Raw genomic sequence first — 9,791 nt, 5'->3', positions numbered from 1 at the left:
AAATCATCGGGTGGAGGAAAAAAAAAAATTTTTTGAAAAAAAAAATTTTGTTTTCCAAAAAAAAAATTTTTTTGGGGGTTTTTCAAAAGCCTTGTATTTCCTGTACCAGATTCTGAAAAATCATGATTCTCCCAATGAAAATGTTCCCTTAAGGTATGCAAAGTTTCTCCAAAAGAAAAATCCTCAGGAGGGGAGGCAGAAGGGATGGATTCTTCTGCATCAGAGTCCTCGTAAGGGGGAATAGAGAATTCCTGATCAGAAGAGGAATCAGAAGAAATGGAAACCTGATCTGAAGATTCATAATCAGTGTCTTGCCTAGGCCTCTTATCAGGAGGGGTTGGGAACCTCTAATCAAGGTAATTAAATCCTCAGCCATTTTAATCATTTGCTTTGTAGGCATAGGGGCCTGAACACGTGGCCCGTACGTCGGTTTTTTAGACACAGAATTTGGTTTTGGCCTTGTTTTTGATGATGGCGTTGGTTTAATATACAAATCTTTAGGCCTGAAAACACCCTCAGAAGCCGGTGCCTGCTTAGCGGCTCTGGACCCATCTAAGGGAGAGACATCCGTGGGTCCAATACTTGAAGTGTCTTGTGGCATACCAGACTCCAAATGGGTCTCAGTAGACGTCTGCAAATCAAAAGTAGCAGGCATCAGGGGCTGCAAAAGCGCCTCACCGAGTACCGGTGAACCAGCGACTGGCTTAGGAGAAGCTTCATCATCGGTTTTGGACCTCGACAGTCTGTCTCTGTCTTTTTCTTTGCTTTTTTGTGAATTCCGGTAGTCGGATTGCTAACCGATGACATTTCTGGATAGTTAAATCTTGAGCCAAAACATTTAGAAGCAAAAATATACCAACGCTTTAAGAGTGCGTTGGTTAAACTTAGCACAAAACTGACAGCAAGGCACGTTATGGTCAGGGCCAAGGCAAGGAATACAGTACAAATGAAAATCCTTATGAGGTATTTGCTTTTACTGACATTGGTACGGAGCAAGAAAAAGTTTCCCCAACGGGGTACTTAACTTTAGGTTGAAGACTTCAGTTCTGAAACTCGAAAACAAAAATTTCAGGAGTCGGCCGACCGGCACTTGCGAACTGCTTCTACTTCAGGCACCGCGCGGCAAGAAAGACGGATTAAAATGGTGTCGGCTGCATGTTTTATACCCCTGAGACCTGACGTCATGGAAGAAGAGACAGCAACTGACGCAGGACACAAGACTTTGTTATTCAGGCTGACTGAGGGCAACCTGCCAGCAGATTACCCAAATGTAATGACTGCAACAGTGAAACACGAAGAACATCAGGTGCTCCACTTATCTGGAACCACTCTGTTAAAGCACTGACTGAAGAGGAAAAAAGTGTGTTGTCCAAATGACTTACTTTTGTACCAAGCTGCAGGAGTGAGGTTGCTCAAGTACTGATAGACCTTAAAATGTTTGTGAGGAAGCTCAACTTAAGGGTACAGTTTCATGGCAAAAGCAATGACACTGAAAATAAGCCTATTGATGAAACTATAAAAAGGCCTAGCAGCTATTGTCCACCACTACATCAAACACTAGCTGCTTTCGAAGTGAAATGTGAGATGGATATCAGGAAACTGTTTAAAAAACCTCCTAAGAAAAAACTTTATAACTTAACACAGGGCGAAAGAAAAGCATTACTTGAGCTAGGCAATGACAAATCCAGGTGTGTAATGAGGGCAGACAAGGGAGGAGGTACACTTGTGACTGATACCACTAGCTACAACCAAAAGATAGAGAACATGCTGGAGGATAACAGATTTTATGAGTTATTTACCATGGATGACATAAAAAGAGCATATGATTTATGGAACACTAACCTCACCACATTATGGGAAGAAAAACTTATCACTGAAAATCTTTATAATTATTTATGGAGCCCATGCCCACGTTTACCTTACTTTTTTGGAACACCAAAGCCACACAAGAACAGAGAAGACCCACCTTATAGACCGGAGGTAGCAAGTGGAGGTTCCCTTACTGAAGCCACAGCCATTAACCTTGACTACTTGCTGAAACCTCTAGCAGAAAAGAATAAGTCATACATAAGAGATTCAATGGATTTTCTGAAGAAAATAAAAAAACATTACAGTGGAAGCTGACAGTATTTTATTAACTATTGATGTGGAATCCTTGTACACAGTGCTCCCTCACAATTACTGTATAACAGCAGCTATGGAGTCTTTTAAGAAACATAATCAGGGTACACAGGCACAACTGCAAAATTTAAGCAAGCTCATTAATCTTGTACTGGACTTCAATTTCTTTACTTTCAATGGCAAACGCTACAAACAAAAACTGGTATAGCAATGGGGGCTGCCATGGCTCCCAACATAGCTAACATAGCCCTGGGCAAATGGGAGGAGGACTTTGAGTTAAACACAGACTACATGCAGCATATTGCATGCTATTTACGTTTTACTGATGACATCTTTATTGTGTGGGAAGGTGACACCTTGCAGCTTGGAGATTTTATCACTTACCTCAATCAAACAACCACCTTACTGAAGTTTACCTCTTCCCATATAGCTGTACTTCAATCACTTTCTTAGATATGCAGATTTCCAAGGACACCAACAATAACAAAATCACCACTGATCTATTCAGAAAACCAACGATGGTTAACTTATTACTCCACAGTAAAAGTCTACATCCTACAAAAAACAAGTAAAATGTAGTGAAGTCCCAAGGCTATAGATTAGCTAGAATTACCACAGAGATGCAACCATTTTTGAGAAACCTGAACAACTTAGAGAATGATTTTGTAGCAAGAGGCTATGAAAGTCAGTTGTTAAAAAAAACTCCTGGAACCCATTATAGAACTGAAAAGGACTGAAGCACCTTCAACTCAACCTCCAAAGTAGAAAAAGGTTAAGAAATTCCACAGAGAATAACAAATGCAAAATAGCTGCATCCTGACATACACGTTGGATTATCACAGTATCAAAAATATTATTGAAGAAAACTGGGACATTGTCACAGGAAACCATTTTCTGATTAACATCTTAGGTGAAGCCCCATCATTTGTTTATAGGAAGGCCAGGAACATTAGAAGTTTTGTTGAATTTAAACCTAGACCATGTGAGAAAAGCACTAAAAGATGTGAAACTAATTGTACAAGAAGATCATAAAAACCAGTGCAGGGGGTGACTGTAACACTAAAAAAGTAATTTACAGGGCACAGTGCAATGAATGTGATGCATTCTATGTGGGCAAGACTGTAAATAAACTCAAGCGTAGGATTTCATGTCATCTGTCAGAAATCCGCTCTGGATGTAAAAATAATGCACTAGCCAAACACCTTTCTCTTCATAAAAGACACAGGTTTTAAGTTCCAGATCCTGGATCACATAGACACGGGTGATCTTGAAGGAGACATCCCGAATATTCTGGAGAAACATGAACTCATGTGGCAATTAAAGCTGAACTCTTTTAGAAAGCCTGTACTAAACTACTACTGTTCAATTAAAAGTGCACTGGAACTTAGAAAATTGCCACATTGTTTACATGACTAATTGTATTTTATTTTATTTTACAAATTGGTTTTAAATACCATTTTAAATCAGTTGAAATTTAAGTGTATATTTTGTTTCCATCATCATACATACATTTTTTTCTTATTTTTTTCTGGTTATTTTTTCCACTTTATTCAAAATGATGTGTAATAACAATACTAATTATACAATTATATATATTTTTATAGATTGTTTTAAGGGTTCTTGTACACAGACTTGAAGAAATCTAGAAGGATGAAAGCGATCTTTGTTAACAATAGGTTATGAAGATAGAAATTGATTTTTTATATGCAAAATGTATATGTATATATTTATATATATTTTTTGATTGCCAAATGAACTAAGGCTGATATATTTCCAGCCATGTAGTATATTTCCTTGGATACAATCACAGACTTAATCTGCTAAATAAAAGGTACCACATCATTATGAATTTTATTTAAAGTACATAAGGATTATATATTATTATGACAGCTACTAAGTAGGGCAGGACCAGCCCAAATGTCACACTGATGGGGGAAGGGATGTGAATTTAACATGTGTACCAATAACACTGTTTTACTGCACAATAAACCACTCCCATGCCTGATAAAAAGTATATATATATATATTTAGAAAGCTTGTGAGGAAATTATTACTCTAATTTTGTTTTACTTGGATCGCTTGCCTGTGTACTTAATAAAGGATTTGACTGGAAACAGACTGCCTGCCTTGCTTGGATTACTTTCGAATACTTAGTAATGCTGTAAAATTATATATTTTCTATTATTACTTTTTTGTTTTGTTTTGACTTAAGACGAGTTTAAGTTCTCTACTTCTATGACTATTGTCTGATCTGATTAATATACAGTGATTAACTAGAAATATATGGACTGAAAATCTTCCACACAGAGAAGTTTCTTACACTGTTTTGTTTTTGGACCCACTACACTTTAGTGGGTTGTTTTGAGACTTTGGGGATACCACGAAGATTACTTGTTTTTTTTGTGTGTACTAGTACAATACATTTCTTCCTTTTCTTTTGTTTTTGTGTGTGTGTGTGTGTGTGTGTGTGTGTGTGTGTGTACTAGTAAAGTACAGTTTTGTACCTACCATAAATGTAGATGTTAGAGTGCTAATACAGCTGCAGTCATTACAGATGGGTTCTCCTGCCGTCAGGCGAGTCCTCGGTCGGCCGAATTCCAAAGTCTAGGTCCGGCGTCGGTTGTTGTCGCCTTCTTTCCTGACGTCAGTGCGACAGGGGTATATAAGACACAGCCGACGCCATTTTCTTCAGTCTTTCTTGCCCCAGATGTCAGGTGCCCCCAGAAGGAAGGCAATACATAATTTATATATATATATATATATATATATATATATATATATATATATATATAGTCATGCAATGCAATATAATATGAGGAGGAGTTAGCCACTAGGCCTGTACCAAGAGGGGAAGGAGGGAGGGAAACCTGGACTGCAGCTGTATTAGCACTCGAACATCTACATTTATGGTAGGTACAAAACTGTACTATGTTCATCGTGCATACAGCTGCAGTCATTACAGATGGGTAGAATCCCAAAGGTACGCACAGGGTGGTAGGCACTAGGTGGAACTGGGAGGAGCCAGAATGCCCTGCAACACAGCAGTGGCAAAGCCTGCTCTAGTCTTGGAGTATAAAGGTAGGTGGTAGTGTTTAGTGAAGGTATGCACAGAACTCCAAGTGGCTGCCTCCAAAATTTCTTTGGTAGGAACTCCTCTGAGGAAGGCTGTAGAGGTAGCTGTGGCCCTTGTGGAGTGGGATCTGATGCCTGCAGGTACAGATTTACCATGAAAGGAGTAACAAAAACGTATGCAGTGGCCTATCCATTTTGAAATTGTCTGTTTGGAAATTGGCTTCCCTTGAGCTCCTACAGCATAGGACACAAAGAGTTGTGCAGATTTCCTGAAAGGCTTTGTTCTGTCCAAATAGTAACGCAGCTGTCTATGGATGTCTAAGGAATGTTAGCAGCCTTTCCCCTTTGTTTTGAGGATTGGGGTAAAAGGTAGGCAAGTGTATGGCCTAATTTAAAGCTACCCTGGATACTACCTTAGGCATAAATGACGGGTTGGTTCGTAGGGAAACCCTGTCCTGATGGAAGATGAGAAAGGGCTGCACAGCCATGAGGGCTTGTAGTTCCGAGACCCTACGAGCTGAGGTAATAGCCAGAAGGAAAGCTGTTTTCCAGGACAAATATTGCAAATCTGTTGAGGCAGCTGGTTCAAAAGGAGGCAATGTTACTTTTTCTAGAATGTAATTAAGATCCCAGGCTGGGATTGGTTGTTTCCTTGGAGGTCTTATATTCTTAGCCCCTCTGAGGAACTGTCTTAAGAGTGGGTGAGAGAATAAGGGTGGATCAGTGTTGTATTCTGCAGAAATGGCTGACGCATGGATTTTGATGGAGGAGAATGAAAGTCCACTGTTCAACAGCTCAGCTAGATACTGTAATATCTGAGGCAAATTCAGTTTTCTAGAATCCCAGCCCTTTTTCTCATTCCAAGCGCAAAACCGTTTCCATTTTGCGGAGTAAGCTTTTCTAGTAGATGGCCTTCTGGCTTCCAAAATGACATCCTGCACCTCTTTGGAGAGTACGGTCTGTTGTGGTGTTAAGGAATTTTCCATGCAGCCAGATTGAGTGTTTTCAGCTGACTGTGAAGAGTTTTATAGCTGTGCTGAGTCAGAAGAAGAGGCATTAGAGGTAGGGTCCAGGGAGGAGAATGTGTTAGGCTCCTCAGGAGTGGGTACCAGTGTTGTCTTGGCCAGTCTGGAGCAATCAGTATCATCTTTGGTCTGTCTGCTCTTGCTTTCAAAAGCACCTTTGGCAGTAGAGGAAGAGGTGGGAAGGCGTAAACTGTCCGTGCTGCCCAACTGAAAGAAAGGGCGTCCACTCTCCAGGCCTTTGGATGAAATATCCTTGAGCAGAATTTTGCCAATTGATGATTTTTGTGGGAGGCAAAGAGATCTATGTCTGGCCTTCCCCACGCTTGGATTATCTTTGTAAACACTTGAGGATGCAACTTCCATTCGTGCGGGTCTGTCATATTTCTGCTTAGTTTGTCTGCCAGCGTGTTTTCCATACCTGGCACGTACTGTGCTTGAAGCTCGATTTGCCATTCCAGAGCCATGTTCCAAAGTGACATGGCCAGCCTGCACAGGGGGTATGAATGTGTTCCTCCTTGTTTGTTTATGTACCACATTACTGTGGTGTTGTCTGTTCTTATCAATAATTGCCCTGGGTGCAGGAGGTCCTTGAAAGCTGTAATTGCATTTGTCACTGCTAGCATTTCCTTTTGATTGATGTGAATGTGCTTTTCCTTTTGGGACCATTTGACCTGAATGCACCTGTCTGCCATGTGTGCCCCCCAGGCGTAGTCTGAGGCGTCTGTTGTGATGACTTGATTTGCTTGAGGCTTGCAGAATGGGAGACCTGTGTTTGTTTGGCATGCTTGAGCCCACCATAGAAATTCCTTTTGCAAACATGGAATTAGTGGTATTACTGCTTCCAAACTGTGGCTGTGTTGAGACCATAGGTTTTTTAGGTACCATTGAAGTTTCCTCATATGCAACTTTGCACATGGGATTAGAAGAATGCCAGATGCCATGAATCCCAGAGCCTGTAGGATTTTCCTTGCAGTTAGCCTGGTACAATTTGCTAGTATCTTGAAGTACTGAGTTAGTTGCCCCTGTTTTTCTGGCATAAGATAGGCCATCTGGGTGTTTGTGTCCAAGTTGGCACCCAGGAAAGTTATTTTCTGAGATGGTGTTAGCCTGGATTTCTCTTATCCCAGAGAATTCAATAACCGTGTTACATAAGCCAGATGTTCCAGAAGTATGTGTTTGCTGTCCGCTTGGATCAGGCAGTCATCCAAATAAGGGTATATTTGTATCCCTTGAAGTCTGCAGTAGGCAATTACTGATGCCAGGCATTTCGTGAATACTCTGGGCGCAGTAGATAAGCCAAAGGGCAATGCAGAGAATTGATAGTGGATTGAACCTGCAAGAAATCTGAGGTATCTTCTGCAGTTTTGTCTGATTGGGACATGCAGGTATGCCTCCTTGAGGTCCAATGTTACCAGCCAAGACCCCTTGCCCAGCATGGGAAGAAGCTGCTGTAAGGTGAGCATCTTGAATTTTGGTAAGAGTAGAAATGTGTTTAGGATGGATAAGTCCAAAATGGGTCTCCAATCGGTCCCCTTCCTTGGTACCAGGAATAGTCTGGAATAAAAACCTTGACCTTGTTCGTGAGTAGGTACCTCTTGAATAGCTTTCATGTCCATGAGCTTTGAAATTTGTATTTGAGCCTCTGCCCTTTGATTGTGTGGCAGGTTCGGCATGCCTCTCATTTTTGGAAGAGTGTGAAAATGAAATCTGTAGCCTCTGTTTATAATGTCCAGGATCCATTTGTCTTTTGTGACAATATGCCAATTTTTTTGAAAATAATGCCAGCTTTCCTCCCAAGGGTGCTGCCACTTGAGCCTTGCTTGGCATGCAAAGGGGAAAGTCATTGGGTTTGTTTCCTGTATTGCTGTGCACTGTCTTCGCACCTCTTGATGCTGGAGATTGCCATTGTCTGCCTCTATATGATCCTTGAGATTGTCCTCTGCCCCTTGTGCGCCTGTATCTACCTCTTTGGGGCTTGTCCGTTTACATCCTTTTGTAAAGGAGCATCTAGTAATTTAGCTTTGACATGATCAGGCAAGGTTTGTTCCCTAAGCCAGGCATGTCTACGAATGACTGATCCTGTAACAGCAGCTCTACTTGAGGCCTCTAGAGCATCATAACCACATTGTAAGGTGTGCTTACCCACTTGTTCTGCACTATGCAACATATCCTGCAATTCCTTCAGATCTGGTTGTTCAGGTTGTGACATTTTATTCTTTAATTGTGATAACAGAAACTGCTGATATTTAAGCATATGGAACTGACAATTTAAGGCCCTCATGGCTAGGGTGGCCGATGTATATACCTTTCTTCCCCACCTTTCTAAGGATCTAGACTCTCTCTCAGAAGGTAATGGATTCTTAGCAGTAGAGGCCTTCATTCCCTTGGGGCCCTGAGAAATGGTTTCTGGGTCAGCATTATGGCTTTGTAAAGAAATTGGTGTGAGTTAGGAACTCTGTAGTACCTATCAGGCTTGACTGAGGCCGGAGGTAGGGAATCCGGATTAAGGCAAGCCTCCGAGTAAACATCATCAAGTATGTCCAAGACAGGAGGTATCACCAGAGGTCTGTGCTGAGGTAGCAAAAGAAATTCCCTAAGCCTTTTCTTGGAATCTGAAAAATCTTGGCCTTCCCAATGGAAGTGTTCCCTCAAGGTATGCAAGGTTTCCCCGAATGAGAAATCCTCTGGGGGGGATACAGAAGGAATGGACTGCTCTGCATCAGAATCTTCAAAAGGGGAGTACGAATGTTCCTCTTCATCAGAATCTTCTGAAATAATGGAGCCCTGGTCAGAAGAGGGAGATTCCTCCTCCACTCTAGGTCTCTTGTCCGGTGGGGGTTGGGAACCCCTGATAAGAGTAATTAAATCCTCAGCCATTTTGAGTATCTGCTTTTTAGGCATGGGGCCTGGAGATGGGCCCTGTGCAACAGGCCTCTTGGAGTGCATGGCTGATTTAGACTTAGTAAAGGCCTTGATGGAAAAGGAAGAAGAAGATCTGAAGACACCATGGGTGGAAGTGGACCTGTCCACATTAAGAGGCTCAACACTCACAGTGGCTTCGGTAGCTGTAGTCAGGGTGTGGGCCGAGGAACCCGTGGTCTCTGTTACAGAGGACACCGCCAGAGAAGTGTTGTCGGTAGTCAGGGGCTGCGTAGGTGCCTCACTGAGAACCGGACCATGTGTAGCCGGTTTTGGCGTGGTGTCGGTGGAGACCGCGGACCTCACGTGTCGGTCTTTGTCCTTGCGTTTTTTGGACAAAACAGTAGTCGGAGTCTCCGACGACATTTTATAGTTAAAAGCTTTACCAAAAAGTGCTGGGCGAACTCCGCCCGATGCTTAACAGTGCGTTTATTAAAAGTAGCAAAAAAGCGACAGCCCGAGACGTCGTGGTCTGGGCCTAAACAAGGTATACAGAGGGAATGGAAATCCTTATGTTGTATTTGCTTCCCACAAGAAATACAATTGTTAACTTTGTCTGACATCGGTCTGAGGCAAGAAAAGTTTCCCCAACGGGGTACTTAGCTTTAAAGAAGACTTCGGTTTCCAAATTTTCGTAATTTCAGGAGCTGGCTG

The 9,791-nt window shown here is 41.9% G+C and overlaps 1 protein-coding gene across 4 annotated transcripts in view; it reads right to left on the bottom strand.

Moving 5' to 3' along the window:
- ZBTB14 (zinc finger and BTB domain containing 14) overlaps positions 1–9,791 on the bottom strand; it is a 1,083,711-nt gene that overhangs the window by 743,507 nt on the left and 330,413 nt on the right. The gene's annotated exons all lie outside the window — the stretch shown is intronic.

Source organism: Protopterus annectens, chromosome 3.part1 (assembly GCF_019279795.1).
Source record: "Protopterus annectens isolate FY-2018-M chromosome 3.part1, PAN1.0, whole genome shotgun sequence".
Taxonomy (NCBI): domain Eukaryota; kingdom Metazoa; phylum Chordata; order Ceratodontiformes; family Protopteridae; genus Protopterus; species Protopterus annectens.
Note: the sequence above shows the minus strand (reverse complement) of the source record. Positions and strands in the feature narration are given on the sequence as shown.